Raw genomic sequence first — 17,280 nt, 5'->3', positions numbered from 1 at the left:
GCCAAATTAAATCCCCTGTGATTCAATATTGTAAAATAATAAAACATGAAAACTTCTGGGGGGGGGTGTGAGTGGAGGGTGAATACTTGTTATAGTCACTGTAAACCTTCAGAAAGCCCAATACTAAACACCCACTAGAATAGTTTGAAAGTTCCTAGCAATTGACTAAAGAATGTGCTGGGCTATGTCTATACCTTGGGTTTTACCAGCTTGAGCAGAGAAAAAAATAGATAATAATAATAATGATAATAATAATCACAGAAAGAATATGTAAACTCCGCACAGACAGCACCCATAGATTGACCCAGGGTGCCAGGACTTGCGCAGCAGCAGCATTTCCATTGGCTACAATACTGTGCTGAATAATTCACAAAATAGCTACATGATGCCACTGAAATGAGAGGATGGATAGCAATAAACTACCAAAAAAGTACTTGGTTAATAATTACTAATGAAGTTATAATGGGAAAAGTACAAGATTCAATAATTCAAAGCACATTATTTTTTATTTATTGAGAGACGGTGTGGAATAGGCCCTTCTGGCCCTATGAGCCAAGCCACCAATCCCCAATATAATCCTAGCCTAATCATTGCAGATTTGAATTTACAATGACCAATTAACCTACTGGTACATCCATGGACTGTGGGAGGAAACCAAAGAACCCAGAGGAAACCATGCAGTCATGAGGAGAACGTACACACTCCTTACAGGGAGCGGTGGGAATTGTACTCAGGTCTCCTGTACTGTACATCGTGCTAACCACTACACTACAACTCTGAGACTCATCCTCCTGCAGTCAGTCACAAAACAAGGAAACACCATGGAAACCTTTGAAAGAAAACATCAAACACCCAATGCGTGAAAAAAGAATAAATTGTGCAAACATGAAAAACGAGCAAAACAACACATGGAATATCAAACATCAAACCAGGAGTCCAGGAATATTAAGCTTAGTTCAGTTCAGGCATTAGTTCTACCATAGGCTGTAAAACCAGTCTTTGCCAAGATAGGAAATTATTCGTTGTATTAAAAATAGTGTGCGAGTGCAAGGTTGTTCAAAACTGCTTCTTCAACTGCTGCTTCCTTTCTGGGGAAAATACTCACATAGTGCAGTTGGGCAGTAATTTACAAAGGTACTGTAGTTTCGAAAGTATACAAGAATCTAGAACACATTGGGGAAAATCATGTCATCAACGTGTGCATTATAATCTGTGGAGGGGAATAGTGAGTTGTGAAATGCCACAAGTATCTGATGAGATTTCCATCATCAGCTCCCTGGAGACAGCAATTGAGAGGTAACTCATGGACCATGTGCAGCCGAAAGAGATTTGAGTTAATTAATTTGGCAGAACATGGTGGGTGAAAGGGCCTGTTACTGCTGTCCTATTCAATATCAGTCATACCAAGGCTTTCAACATGTGCTCCATCTGCAGAACAAATGTGGACAAAGTTCAACATAAAAAGTTAGGATCTGTCCTTAATAGATTAACTGCTGGCTTACTGCTTTCTGACCCCTATGGGAACAATGCAGATAAGGAATTATCCTTGAGGAGCTCTTAATTTGAATAAATTATATCCTTTTCTTCAGTCTCTTCCTTGATTCCATGGTAACCAGTATCCCTTCCATTTAACATGTTTGACATTAATTTACAGCAGTCATCATAGCATTACATTCCTCTGATTTTAGCCTTAAATCTCATTGCCTAATTCTTCTCATTGGAGTGTTTGCTCTACTGCTTTCCGAAGTTCCAGATGCTTTGCCATTCCTCACTCTGATAATCAACTCAAATTTCCAGCCATTAGTGGTATAAAAATATTTGTAGGTTGAAAGCTGGAATAGAACATTTGACTGGAGTGAAAAAAACTTGTTGATGTTGGAAATCTAAAATGGAAACTGAAAATGGTTGCACGCATTCAAAGGTCAAGCAGCATCCATGGGGGTTAATGTCTTTGTTCACTGCACAGGTATGGTTGTACTTTTGTCCTATTTTGATTAAAAAAATCTTTTTGGTCCCCAGCGACTGGTTTTTAAATTAATGGTTACCTTGATGATTTTAGGCTGCACCCTATTTAGTCCTTTCTGTTCTCTCCAGCCAGTCCTCTTTTCTGCAACTTAAGCTTCTTTTTCCACAACTTTTCCAGCCCCAATGAAAGTTCATTGATTTGAAAGATCAACTCACTTTCTCTTCTTCGTTGTTGCCTGATGATCTGCATGCTTCTAACACCTTCTGTTTTCCTTTGGAGTGTTCAATTAATTTCTGGGCCATTGATGCAAGAGAGGACAGGGACCCAACATGGGAATCACCATACTCAAACTGTAGGCTTAATGATTGTTAGACATTCCAATGATCTCAGCTTCTCCACTGAAACGTGCAGAGTTTGATCACCAAAGAACCAGCAAACCCGGGATGGTGGAACCATTTGACATCAAAGGAGGCCAATCAGACCATTGAGCCTATTGCACATCAACTTTTCTTAGCTTTTAATTGTTTATTGCCTCTGAAGCAGGGGTTCCCAAACTTTTTTTTTTATATGCCGTGGACCTCTATCTTTAACCATGGAGCCCATGAACCCCAGTTTGGGACTCTTGCTCTAAAGAGTTTTCATTAGATGGTTTGCACTGGGTCACCAAACTGGCTGGTCATGGTTCCACAATGGGTAATAAACAATAGATAAAGCTTGAGATAATGCTCAAGGACTTCACTTTATACACCCCTCAATTAAGGAATCAACAAAGTCCAGTTTTGAGTGTTCACTGGCAGGAGAAGATCAGGGGTGAAGAGGAGGCCCAGATATCAGTGGATAGAGAGGGTTGGCTGCTGAGGACTGATATTGGAATATTTGACCAATATTTGTCGAGTGGGGGACAATCCGAAGTTATTTGGTCCAATTGTTGTTTGATGTGGTTTTGAAGTACATTCAGGAGATGAGGCTGTGGTAGTGTTAGCTGAGGCTTTGTAGTGAAGGAGAAATATTGGTTAGCAGGATAAAGCTGATAGCTAAAGAGAATGATCAGTGGTTTTGATGGGGATGGGGTTTCAACAAGATGTCACTGGTCAGAGTGCCATGAGTGGGCAAAATGGTGTGAAGGGAATAGGTTAGATGAAAAGTGGAGTATGGGAGCAGGCAATCAAGGGTGGGGTGGATTGGTGATGTAGACAAAAGATGTTCCCAGTAAGAATTCCCAAAAGGAGACCCAATTTGAGCTATCCAGAACTGGTCTGTGAGTTGCTCTGTAGGGTCCCCTTCAAGATACATATCCACTGTGAGTGCCTGCTTTTGCAAGAGTGGCTCATTGAGAGGTGGGTCATCCATGCAACTGAAAATCAAGGAAATGATTTTAATATGTCTGGGATTGAACACGTCATGTAATGTCATTGAGGACTAGAGATGTAACCTACTGACAAGGTAACCCACATGAAATCCCCAATTTTCAATTACTTTACATTGAAATTGGATTCCAGAGCATGCCAAACTGTGGTACCTTGACACCTAATATCTAGGCAGATAACTGTAGATTTATCGGGGGGAGTATTCAAATGGAGCTTTCTCAGATTATCTTCTGTAAAATTTAGTTGCTTCACAAACTAAATTAATTTGACATAACGGATAAAGATGAACACAGGAAGGGGTGGAACTGGAATCATTTAATGTGCAATATATTGAACTGACAAACAAGTAGTTTTCACACTTGAGTTAGTGGTGTTGTAGAGAATCAGTGCCCAACAGTTCTGGAGCTGCAGGATGTGATTGATCTCAGAAAGACCAGAACCATAAGGAATTCCAGCTTCCAGTATTGACACTCCCCTTCACCATTTCCCATTCCCTTTCCCCGCCCTTATCTGCACATCACTTCCCTCTGGTGCTCCTCCCCCTTTGCTTTCTTTCATGGCCTTCTGTCCTCGCCTATCAGACTTCCCCTTCTCCAGCCCTGTATCTCTTTTGCCAATCAACTTTCAGCTCTTTACTTCACCCCCTCCCCCTCCCAGTTTCACCTATCACCTTCTAACTCTGACTCCTCATCTTTCTTTCTCCAGTCCTGATGAAGGGTCTCGGCCCAAAACGTCTTTTCCATAGATGCTGCCTGATCTGCTGAATTCCTCCAGCATTTTGTGTGTGTTGCTAGGAATTTCAAGCCTGTTGCTAACCACTCTCCATAAATTACACTGTCCATTGTCTTAAACGCAGATGAAATCCATTAAGAGCAGGTCAAGAGAGCCAGAATTGTCCCCTAACATTCTTTAATTCTCCTCGTACCTAATTTTAAACTAACACTCCAAAGAAACAAGACCAAAACATTTTGCTCTGAATATTGTGTATTATATTGTGAAGGTCTATATAAAGTAACACAGTAGTAAAAATCAAAAAAATCGTAAATGGAGAAAATCAATTTCTTTGACCTAAAACGTTAGCTCTGTTTTTCCTTCCACATATGTTGCTGTACAGGCTGAGTACTTCCAGCCACTACCTGTAGGAAGTTTGTGTGTCTTTCCCATGGGGTTCCTCTGGGTGTTCCAGTTTCCTCCTATAGTCCGAAGATATACTGATCAGTAGGTTAATTGGTCATTGTAAACTGCCCCATGATTAGGCTAGGGTTAAATCAGGGGATTGCTGGGTGACACAGCTCAAAGGGCTGAAAGGCCCTGTTCCGCGCAGTATCTCAATAAACAAACACATCATTTTCTATTATTAACCTCTCAGATGAACAGTGGTTCTATAATAAAAAAATATTCATTTCTTCCCACTCATTACAATGATCTCTGGAAGAGTGGATCAGAAAACTTGCTTCTGTTCTTCCTATAGGTCCAGGCATCAAATCATTTACACTCACTCTCCCTGCCGGGACTGAATCAGGCAATCAAATCAAAACCTGTACTTCCATCTCTCACACCTGTTCCAGATTGAAATTCTGTCCAGACCACAATCAACCAAACTCTGTCATACTGTGAGTAGCATCCCAGAATCAGAGCAGGGAGCTTCAATGGACCATCCTTCCAAAGAACCTAATAATTGCATGAGTCTGCACAATTCATCCTTTGCTAGAAATGAGAATCCTTAAGGTGCATGAATATTTATAGAAAATCACAATCCCACTGCCCTTTCTATATCATTCCATTGTCCTTCCATTCCATCTCTTACAAAGTCCACCTTCCATCGCTCGCTTTAGAATTAGAATCAAGTTTAATACAGCTGACGAATGTCATGAAATTTGTTGTTCTGTGGCAGCAGCACAGTGCAGTACATTAAAAAATTGTAAATTACAATGAATATATTTTAAATACATATATTATACATACATATATACACAAATATACATAAATACATACACATTCATATACTGTATATACATACATATAAGTAGTGCAGAAACAAAGCCAGAATAAATAGTGAGATACTGTTCACGGGGTGTCTCGTTTTCATTGTTCGTTCATTACTTTCATCATCCATCCGTTCCCATTCCCTTTTTCATTTCATCCCATTTTCTCACTCCCTCTCATCTCCATTACTCCTCTGGTCATATTTTATTTGTGTGATGCATTACTATTGTCAATGTTTTGCAAGCTTAGATAGCAGAAAAGCATTTCTAAAATTTGCTCATTCTGAATATATTAAAATCACAAACTGGCAACATACATAGTATGAATACTGAAAATCATATGGCAGATTTCAGTTCACATCCACAAGGTACCCCAGAGAGTAGCGTAACCATAATATTCTGCCAAGTTACAGAACCAATTACATCACCAACACTTCACCAAAAAGCGACACAACACAAATGCTTATTTAAAATCAAATCTGATATTTTCCCAACTGGATTAACTACTTCATCTTAGACTGATTCAGACATTGAATATTTCTACACATATTAGCAGGTGATGAAATATATAACATTACAATCCACCATGGGACAATTTTTAAGAGAGAAAGGAAGAAAATATACATATTAAGGGTTGACAACTATCGTGGCATATATTTGCAAACATATTCTAATACTATTAACTACTGATACTAAGATGTTAAATGCCATAAACCATAAAAATTAAACATTTTAATTTTACACCTCAATTTTACATCATTCAAGAATGATGTAAAGGGTGAATTCACAATATTATAAATGACTAATCTACATAGCTATACAGTGAGCTGAATACATTGAGTAATTTAAATGGGACTTAGAAAATTATTACCTTTACTTGAAAAAGGCTTCAATGTATAATATTAATGTCATATAAAAGACTCAAAGTACATTTATTATCAAAGCATGTTTGCATGCAGTATACATCTCCGAGATTTTCCTTTCCCACAGACAGTTGCAAAAGAAATAAGTTAGTTAAGAATATGATATTATTTAACATGGTACAACAAAGTTTATGGCTTCTTATAATATCAATGTTACGTTAAGCTGATATCTGCTTTTCTGAAATAGATATACTCCATACAGTATGCATAATCACTTGAGAATTCTGTATTCTATCATTATGTGGTTGTTGATCTGAAGCATACTTTATCCTGGTTTAAATACTAGAGGATAATTTTCTGCAACAGTAGAATTTGTTTTGGTAACTGAAATTTTTTATTGTAAAGCAATATATTCTCAATATATTTGTAGGTGACTTTATTCCGATAAGAATAAATATTAGAACTTAAAATTAACACCAAGAATGATTTATAAGTATTATATATTTTATTCATTGTCATATACACATTTACATAGGACCTTTTTAAAAAATCATATTGTAACATTAGATATTCTTGTTACTGGATGCAACTTTAAAAGGATGAAATTACACAACAGCACAGATTGCAACAGGTATAGCAAAATTAATAGTTAACAATCAGAGATATAGACGAAGGTACATTAAATACTAATACGTACTAAATAAATGAAACGAAACTATTTTGTGGCACTTAATGATAGGATCCTTATTCATTTAAAAAGTATTTTCTGTGCGCGCTATAAACAAAGTAGGATATAACTGTAAAATAGTCCATTGCTGGAAGGTCACTGACAATTTATTGCCTATAAAACACTAGCTGACCGGTATAATTTAGTGCATAATTAATTAACTTGTGCTCTCTTGGCTCCTTGCCTAATACTAAAGTTATGTCACAATCAGGATTTCAAGAAAATTATCTGTGAAAAATGCCAAATGAATTTCTTATTCAAAGTAAGTTTGCCAACAGTATTTCACAGAACCATTTTAACTGATGTAGTTGAAAAATAGATCGATTCACTCTCTTGCCTAGCACTTCAGCAATCTCACTGAAACATTTGCAGAAGGGTCAGAAATATATAAACTATTCCAGGTATCTTCCACATTCATCAGGTCCAATCATGTGTATAGCGTGATATGGCAACTACTGAGTTTCCCGAGTCGTCGGTAAAGCAGCCTTCTCAAAATAGTAAATTAGCCAAAAAGAAATAAAGTACAGCCTTAATAAAGTAACAAGAAAAGATAGTCGTATTTAATTTATGCGGATGAAGGTTTTCTGAGACCCCTTTCTCATTTGTCCGATGAAATGCTTGCACTTCACTTTCAGAAGTGGTAATTGACAGACTTAGAATTGGAGATGAGTCCCTCGACAAAAACCTAACTGCTTTTTCTATTCGCTCCAACGTTACTCAACACCTAAGCACTTTCGTCCTTGTCCTTCACTGCGTTTCAATGTATTGATTTACAGTCATTTATATCAGCGCTGTTTTTTCGTTTCTGACGCCACTAACCTTGACTCTTTAAACATCCAGCAGGGAAATCTCGTCGCTCCTTCCAGGACCACGCACAGCACTCAGCGAGCAGGTAGCAACTTTGACTTCTGTCTGTCTGTCTCTCTCGCCCCCTTCCTGCCCCTTCGCCCGGGTGCTCGCGGCCGGCGGCTGTCACAGGCTCCTCGCGCCACGCGCCACGCGCTCACACTGTCAACAAACGCGCGAGCGCGTGACCGCGCGGGAGGCCGAGCGGACGCGGCCCCGGCCCCGGCCGCTGAGCGAGCGCACCCTCCCGGCCAGCGGGCGACACTGCACCAGAGCGCGGAGGCCGGAAAGGCAAAGGTTACCCCAGGTTGGCGGAGCGCCGCAGCGCTTTCCACAGACGTTTCCTCTAAGTCAACCGCGAAGCACCACTTATTGTGAAAAAATAAATGTACGAACGTGCTCTGCGGACATCTCTAATTCTGGGTTCCGACAACTCTGTTCTGTTCGTTTACTAAAAAAAAGTGAGGTTACTCAAGGGAACTCCAAACGTCAACCTTGACGCCAACAATTTTCCATACCGTCCAAACTGGGCAACGACCACAAACACAATACAAGAATGGGTTCGGAGTGCGAGAGTACACCGACTTTGTATGTGGGATTCCACACGGGAGAGATCTATTGAAACGTAAAAGGACATGAAATGTTTCAGTGGTCCTAAACTACACCACAGGTTAGTCAGCTCCTGTAGAGACACTGGGATGAGATGGTGTGTCTCATATTTACCAGAATGGGTTTAGTTTAGGAAAGTATCCCCAAGGGGCTTGGAAGCCCAAGTTGATATATTAAATCATTTTTTTAAAACTTTAATTGAATGTATTATATTAAATAAACATTTGGGTTAATCTAAAATCGACAAAGGAAAAATGATGTGATAATGGATTTTTAATATCCCAGTGCCCAACTTTTGTTTCCCCGAAATAACATACTCAGCTCTTCATTGGCTGTCCCATGTTCCTTTCCCTCTCTCTTTCATTTTTCCTGTTCAGTTTTTACCTCAGCACAAATGGCTGTCCTCAATATATCTTTGTCATTCACTGTCCTTTCGGCTTCAAACCCCTTCCCTTGATTAAAATGACAGCCAAAATAATAGAAACAGATTCTGGTGTTTTAACATTAATTTTGTTTGTTTTTAAATTTTACTCCCGTGTAATTTAACAACTTTGGGTGGGAGTGGAAGTAAATTGGAGAAAATAATTTTAAATAATGATTTAAGTAAAAAAAAACTATTGAAAGGTTTTCTCTCTGAGATATTATGAATAATGCCTTACAGTGTTTGTTAAGTTAGGTTTTCACTAATTGCATCAGCAAATTGCCTCTGTATCTTGGAATTCATTTCCAATGTAGATTAGTATGTTCCGAACAATTGTGACATCAGTGTATAAAGTTTATCCAGCTCCACAATACATTCAAATTCAAGCAGTTGGTAGCATCCACCACAATATTTCCAGCACTCAGTATAATGGCATAGAAAGCAGCCCACCTTGTTGTTGCTTCCACTGATACTGTCTACGCTAATCCTATCACCTTTAAATTTCTCTCTTCTTATCTTAAATCTGAGTCCTCTTGGCTCCAGAATCCCCTGCCTTTGGTAGGAAGACTCTGACTATCTGTCCCAACTTAGCCCTTCATTTTATAAACCTCTGTATTTTCATCATTAACAACTGTAACACTAACTTCTACTTTGGCTTTTAATGTAGCAAAATATGTTTCATAGCAAAGTAAGTAAATTTTGTCATGGAGCCAAGTATATTCAAGTAAACTTTATTTACTTTTTCACCAGGCAGATGGTGAAAAAAATTACGTTGCATCTTAGAGGAGGAAAGTGGCTGAGGGAGGGTCATGGAAACTACAACCACCATAATTAGATCTGGATATACTCCAGCTGGTTGCCGGCTGGTGGCATAGTGGTATCAGCGCCGGACTTTGGAGCGAAGGCTCTCGAGTTTGAATCCATCTTGCTCCAAAAAAACCTGGAGAGGAATGGGCTCCGCCAGGTTTCAGATGCCCAAGACACGCCGTTTGATGAGCAATCACCAAAAAGATCAGTGCAAAAAGCTTGTCATGATGGCACCCCGACGACTCCACCAGGAGATAAGGGTGCATACACACAACGCACATGCACTCCAGTGGTCAAAATGTGAAGAATACAGGTATTGCAGAAACTGTATAGAAATTGCTGAAGTAGGCAAGGGCTAGATTGTGAAAAGATTCAAAGCAAGGATAAGAATTTTAAAACTGCGATATCATTTCACCAGCTGGATATTCGTGTAAGGCCTTTTGGTACTGGTAAGATTTGGGCCTCATGTAGGAGAGTATCAATAACCTTAAGTTTATGGAGGATAGAATGTATTTGGTTAGTCTTATTTAGAAGCAGTAGATGCACAAATGAACATTTCATCAGTAGGCAGAGTCATAAAATGTGTACAGACTTGGAGACGATGTGGATGTGTGGTCAGAATATTGTTCCTCATCATGCCTTGTGGTACAATGGGCAGAAACCTTGCCATTTCTTTAGCATTTGTCTGTTTTTTTGAGGTTGCGATGCCAGCTCAACACTCAATCCAGCAAGGAGCAGGCCAGATTTGAACCCAGGACCATTTCCTGTAAGGTACGGTGCTGATGCCACTAAATCACCAGCTGGATAATGTGGACTGAAGCTTCTATAAACATTTTGCCAAAAAGATAAGAAATAATCTGAGTATACCTGGTATACCTGGGAGATATTAAATAAAAAGGCAAATAAGCATCCTTTATGCTGGAACTGAGAGGCAAAAAATCCACTCATCCACTGTGGAAAAAGCATTGAGAAAAAAATTTGATTGTCAAAAAAGATGTTTGTATGATAGTAATGGGTTTTGTAATTGTACAGCATGTTTTTAATTAAAATGGAAAATGCTAGAAATACAGAGTAGGCCAGGCAGCATCTTTGGAAAGGGAAATAGTGACTGATTCAGCTGGAAGATGTTTCATCTGGATGGTCTTTTGGCACGTGTTTAATGCTAGCCAGAGAATCAGAGGTGGAGATGAGACTGGCTGAACAAATCAAATTGATTCCTCATCAGCTTCTTCTGTTTTCAACATGTGTGAGAGGAGTGACATAAAACTTTTTGAAGTTTGCAAAGCTCCTGCAAAACCAGGATTAGGGTTAGTGTTATACTCCTGTATGATAAAATGGGTTCTCTCTAATTATAATCTTGCATTTTAATTGTTCACCTGTGCTGCACTCTATCAGTAGTTTTTATATATATTCTGCATTGTTATTCTTTTACCTTATTCTTAATTAGTGGCTGGCAGTCTTTTTTATGCCATGGACCCCTATCATTAACCAAGGGGTCTGTGGACCACAGGTTGGGAACCCTTGTCTAGATCAATGCACTGTGCGATGATTTGACCTGTATAAAACAGTATGCAAGAGAAGCTTTTTACTGTAAAAAAACATTTTTTTGGCTTTCTAGTTTAAAAAAATGGGTGAAACTTTTTACTGTCATTATTTTCTGATAACCCTAATTTCTGATAATGGAAACTATTCCAACTTCATGTGCAAACACAACAGTAGCAACAAAAAGTTTGACCATCATCATTTCAGCAAATAAAAAGGGAAGCATTATTTGGCCAGGTGCCCTAGCAATCCTTAATTTGGTGTATTTATGACATGGACGAGGGCCGCAGCTTTGATCTTGCCATTAATTAGTGAAAACTTTTCGTCATTCACTCTTGAACTCACATATTGGGGACATTGAAATTGACAATAAAATATATTGGCATGGTATTGACAAGTGCTTTAAACTATATGCATGAAAATTATTGGCATTTTCTTGTTTAATGTTACTGATGGGCAGTGTTTAAGTGAGAAATTGGAGAGGACCAAAGTTGGATTCTTTAAATCTGCAGTTCACAACCTGGGGTCCAAAGACACCTCATTTGGCATTTTCTTGTTTAATGTTACTGATGGGCAGTGTTTAAGTGAGAAATTGGAGAGGACCAAAGTTGGATTCTTTAAATCTGCAGTTCACAACCTGGGGTCCAAAGACACCTCAGTTAATGGTAGTAGACCATGGCAAAATTGTCGTTGGGAACCCTTGTTTTAGATAAAGTAATGGTAATGCTGTGGTGTGGGAGGAAAAGACAGAGGGATCTTTTGGCTATGACCAGATAGGTAAGAATGGAAGCAGTCAAGTTTAGTTCTATCAAAAAGGACAGTGTTGATGGGAAGTTGAATCTGGATGCTGTATAGTTAACTAGGATAGCAGATTTAACAAGATGAGAAGAGGTTGATCAACTTTGTCACAGGGACACAAAATACTCTATGAATCAGATAAGAGTAACCCTCTCAAAGTACAAAATTACAAGTCTGATTGGGATTCCAACAGGGATTTCTGGGATGGATGGACACAGAATACTGAGATGACAGGACATTGTAGGACACTGGGTGAGTAAAGGAGGGGTGAAGATAGAACAATAGTTTTCAAGTGCAGCGGGAAGAGGTTTGCTTTTTGATGAGACAGTACAGTTTCTGAAGACTTGAGAACTTTTGGCAAAAGAGAGCAGGAAGGAAATCTGGTGAGAATAGAAGATACAGAATAGGAGGCGAGTCCTATAGCGAAGATGGTCTCAGTGTAAGGGGAAGATAGGAGGAAATTTAGAAATATGAGTTTTCAGAGCTGCAGAAGTTCACCCCAGAAAATGTGGGCAGATATAGAATTATTGTTGTGGGTGGTGATGGTCAGCATGTACTTGGAGGTTGAACAGCTCATTTCAGTGATGTCTCTGACTCTGCAGAACTTTGATCTGCCTGACCTAGGAGGACAGAGAACTAGATTAGATTAGACCCAGTCTTAATAACAAAGAAATATGCAAAGCCCACAGTCTTTTTGTTGGAGAAATGGAGGACAAAGACAACAGATACGGGGTTAAGGAAATAGCCTGCAGTGCAGAAAGGAGCCAGGGATTATCACTGTTTTCCAGGATAGTACCAGAAGTAAATACTTTACAGACAAGAAAAAGGCTCAGATGGAACTTCACCTGATTTAACAAGATTGCTTGTGAATAGTTAATATTGTGTACCAATGGTCTTGAGGAGATTGGTGCCTTACCAAAGTGAGTGGTTAAGCTGAGAGATCTGCTTTAATTGGTGACAAGGATAGCAGTGAGTGCTTGCTCAAGTGGATTAGACAGACTATTTCAGGTCTTATTGTGCTTCCAATCTTGAGTGAGAGTAAGAAAATTAATTCCGTGAAATCTGCCAAAATATCCCTTGATGTTAAATGTAAGTAATTTTCAAACAGAAAAGGAATGCATTGCAACTCCTATAGGCACACAATGCCACTTCAGGAGAAGTCAATCAATGTAATTTTAGAACACTTAGTAATTCACCATAGGTCTCCATTCAGTCTCTAGCTCATTACAGAATATTTTCTAACTTGTTATATAAACACTGAAGTACTAACTAGAATCATATCCATTATCAAGTCTTAATAGTATAAACATCAACTTCTTTAAACTAATCAAAAAGGGGTGCAAAATCCTGGAAATTATTATACAGTTTTCTTGTATTACATCTAACAGTCACAGAACACTGAATATTTCTTCAACTCACTTTGCTCTATCTCCAAATGGTATTTGGTTTGTGTCTCAACTTTGAGTAAAATATAAGTTAATTTGAAGAGTCTCCTTTGAATTCTGTGCAAAGCATTTTCAAAGTTCAAAATAAATTTAATATCAAAGTACGTATATGTCACCATATACTACCCTGTGATTCATTTTCTTGCAGAGATTCACAGTAGAACAAAGTACAGTAGAATCAATAAAAAACAGCACCATGCAAATACAAAAGAAACAAGTAGTAATAATAAATAATTACACACATTTTACTGAAAATATTAACTGTAGAGTCTTTGAAAGTGAGTCTAGAAGTTATGTTCAATGATCAGTTAAGTGTTATGGTAAGTGAAGATGTCCACACTGGTTCAAGAACCTGATGGTTGAAGGATAACAACTGTTCCTGAACCTGAGGTTCCTTTACCACCTCCGTGATTGTAACGGCAAGCATGACCTATATGGTAGGGATACTTAATTATGGATACTATTTTCTGGTGGCAGCACTCTATGTAGATGTGCTCAGTAGTGGGGAGGGCTTTTCCTGTGATGAACTGGGCTGTATCCACCACTTTTTTAGACTTTTCCATTCTTGAGCACTGCTGTTTCCATACCAGGCTGTTAAGCAATCGGCCAGGATACTCTCTGTCATACATCTATAGGAGTTTGTTAAAGTTTTAGATGACATGCAAGATCTGTGCAAACTTCTAAGAAAACTGCCATACTTTCTTTATAAAGGCACTTGTGTGCTGAACCCAGAACAGATCCTCTGAAATTATAACACTGAGGAATTTAAGGTTGCTAACCCTCACCGCCTCTGTTCCCCCAATGAGTTATGGCTCATGGACCTCTGGTTTCCTCCTCCTAAAGTCAATAATCATCTTCTTGGTCTTGCTGATATTGAGTGAAAGGTTGTTGTTGTGGCGCCACTCAACCAGATTTTCAATCTCCCTTCTAGATGCTGATTTGTCGCCATTCTTGATTCGGCCAGTGACAGTGGTGTTATTGGCAAACTTAAATATGGCATTGAAGCTGTGCTTAGTTACATAGTCATACGTGTAAAGCGAGTACAGTAGGGGGCTAAATACACAGTCTTGGGGTGCACTTGTGCTGAGGGAGATTGTGGAAGAGATGTTGTTGCTAATCCAAACTGATTGGGGTCTGCAGATGAGGAAATCATGGATCCAGTTGCACAAGGAGGTATTGACGCCTAGGACTTGAAGCTATTTGATTAGTTTTGAGTGGATAATAGTATTGAAAGCTGAGCTGCAACAAAATGCATCCTGATATATGCATCTTCACTGTTCATATGTTCTAGAATTGAGTGAAAAGCCAATGAAATGGCATTTGTTCTGGACGTGTTGTGACAATAGGCAAATTGGAATGGATCCGAGTTGCTTCTCAGGTAGGAATTGATATGCTTCTTCACCAACCTGCAAAGCACTTCATCACTGTGGATATAAGTGCCACTGGATGATGATCACTGAGGCAGGTTACCACATTCTTCTTTGGCACTGGTATAATTGATGCTTGCTTGAAGGAGCTGGAGTGAGAGGTTAAAGATACTGGAGAACACTGCAGTCCAGGTCTTTACATCAGCACAGATGTTTAATAATTGGCTAGTAACCCTGTTTGGGTTGGATGCTTTCCTCAAGGATGCTTTCATGTTGGCCTCAGAGACTGAAATCGCAGGGCGTTCAAGGGCTATGAGAGTTCATGAAATTGCCTCCATGTTTTCATGACCAAAGCAAGCATAAAAGGCATTAAACTCAACTGGGAGCAAAGCCTTGTTGTCACCTAGTATGTTGCTTGGTTTCACGTTGTAGGAGGTGATAGCATTTAATTCCTACCACACTGTTGAGCATCCTTCATTGATTTAAGTTTGGTCCAGAATTGCCACTTTGCCTGTGAGATGGCTTTCTAGAGATTGTACCTGGACCTCTTGTATCTTTCTTTGTCGCCAGATCTGAAAGCCACTGATCTAGCCCTCAGCAATTTGAGGATCCTGGGCATCTGGTTGGGGAAGACTGAAAGATCTTGTGGGAACACACTCATCTATGAATGTTTTTATAAAGTCCATGACAACTGTGGCATATTCATTCAGATCCTCTGATGAATCCTTGAATATAGCCCAATTGCTGACTCAAAGCAATCCTGTAACCCTCCTCAGCCCCCACGACCACTCTTTGTTTCCTTAACTCTGGAAGCTTGAATTAGCCTCTGTCTGTATGTAGGCAGGAGGACAGGTAAGTGATCAAATTTACCGAAATGCAGTCTCAGCATAGAATGGTAGGCATTCCTAATAGTAGTGTAACATTGGTTGTGGTGTGTCAGAACCCCTCGTGCTGCAGTTGATATGTATCTGATAATAATTTGAAAGGTGTCAGAATTCGCTGTTTTTCATTTGCTAATCGTGGCATTCAATGCGTTAGTGCTTGTTTATCATCTGGCAGTATGTAAACTACGGTCAGAATCACAATCCTCTGAGATGTTAATGCCCAGGATGTTACTGACACTTTCCATCTCTGGTACCCCAATGAGGACTGGCTCATGGATCTCTAGTCTCCTCCTGAAGTCAATAATCAGCTCCTTGGTCTTGCCGACATTGGATCAGAGGTTGTTGTCGTGGCACCACTCAGCCAGGTTTTCAATCTCTCTCATATTAACCGATTTGCCACCACCTTTGAATCAGTCAACAACAGTGGTATCATCAACAAACTTAAATATGGCATTGGACCTGTATTTGGCCTCATAGTCTTAAGTATAAAGTGAACAGCGTACTAGGAACGCAACCAAGTGGTGTACCTGTGCTGATGGTGATTGTGGAAGAGATGCTGCTAATCTGTACTGACTGGGATCTGTAATTGAGGAAATCGGGGATCCAGTTACACATAGAGGAGTATTGAGGCCTAGGAATTGGAATTTATTGATTAGTTTTGAGGGGTTGATAGTGTGAAATACTTAACTGTATTTAATGAACAGACCATCCTGATATCTGTATCTTCTTTCTCTAGATGTTACAGAGCTCTGTGCAGCACCAATGAAATGGCATCTGCTGTTGACCTGTTGTGACATTAGACAAATTGGAGCATATCCAAGTCACTTCTCAGGCTGGAGTTAACATGTTTCATGACCAACATCCCAAAGCATTTCATCACAGTGGATGTAAGATCTACTGGACGATAATCATTGAGGCAGGTTACCATATTCTTCTTGGACATCAGTGTGATTGAAGCCCGCTTGAAGCAGGTGGGTTCCTCGGAATGCTGAAGGTGGAGGTTAAAGATGTCAAAAAACACTCCAGCCAGTTGATAGCACATGTCTTCTGTACACAATCAGATACAATATCTGGGCCAGATGCTTTAAGTGGGTTCGTACTCCTGAAGGCTGCTCGTATTTTGGCCCCAGAAACTGAAATCACATGTCATTGGGTCTATCGGAGTTTGTGAAGGTGCTTTTATTGGTCAAAGTGAACATAGAAGATATTGAGCTCATCTGGGAACAAAATCTTATTGTCATTTATGTTGCTTGGTTTTATTTTGTAAGAGATGATGGCATTCAATCTCTACCACAGCTGTCAAACATCCTTCTGTGTTTCAAGTTTGGTCTGAAATTGCCATTTTACGTGTGAGATAGTTTTCCAGAGGTCATGTCTGGAACTTTTTCACTTTTCTGGGTTGCAAAACTTGAACACCATCATCTAACCCTCAACAGATTACAGATCTTTTGGTTCATCCAGGCTTTTGGTTCTGGTTGAGTAACATTCTGAGTGATTTCGTGGGTACACACTTGTGTCTTTATAAAGTCCATGACAATCGTGGGATATTCATTCTCTTTTTTTTGGCATATAATCAAGTGCATCAAATAGCACAGCATAGTGGTACAGTTAGCAGAGTTCTTGCTTTGCAGTTCTAGTAACTTGGATTTGATT

At 39.4% G+C, this 17,280-nt stretch overlaps 1 protein-coding gene across 1 annotated transcript in view; it reads right to left on the bottom strand.

The window, feature by feature from the left end:
• pparg (peroxisome proliferator-activated receptor gamma) overlaps window positions 1-7,915 on the bottom strand; it is a 127,193-nt gene extending 119,278 nt beyond the window's left edge. The window contains exon 1 of the mRNA XM_059944069.1: window positions 7,728-7,915. The gene's annotated coding sequence lies outside the window, so the exon portion shown is untranslated. The remainder of the gene's footprint in view (window positions 1-7,727) is intronic.
• Window positions 7,916-17,280: the final 9,365 nt, after the last annotated feature.

The sequence above is a fragment of the Hypanus sabinus genome, chromosome 19, assembly GCF_030144855.1.
Source record: "Hypanus sabinus isolate sHypSab1 chromosome 19, sHypSab1.hap1, whole genome shotgun sequence".
Classification (NCBI taxonomy): Eukaryota; Metazoa; Chordata; class Chondrichthyes; order Myliobatiformes; family Dasyatidae; genus Hypanus; species Hypanus sabinus.
The sequence above is the reverse complement of the archived record's forward strand: the minus strand, read 5'-3'. Positions and strand labels throughout refer to the sequence as shown.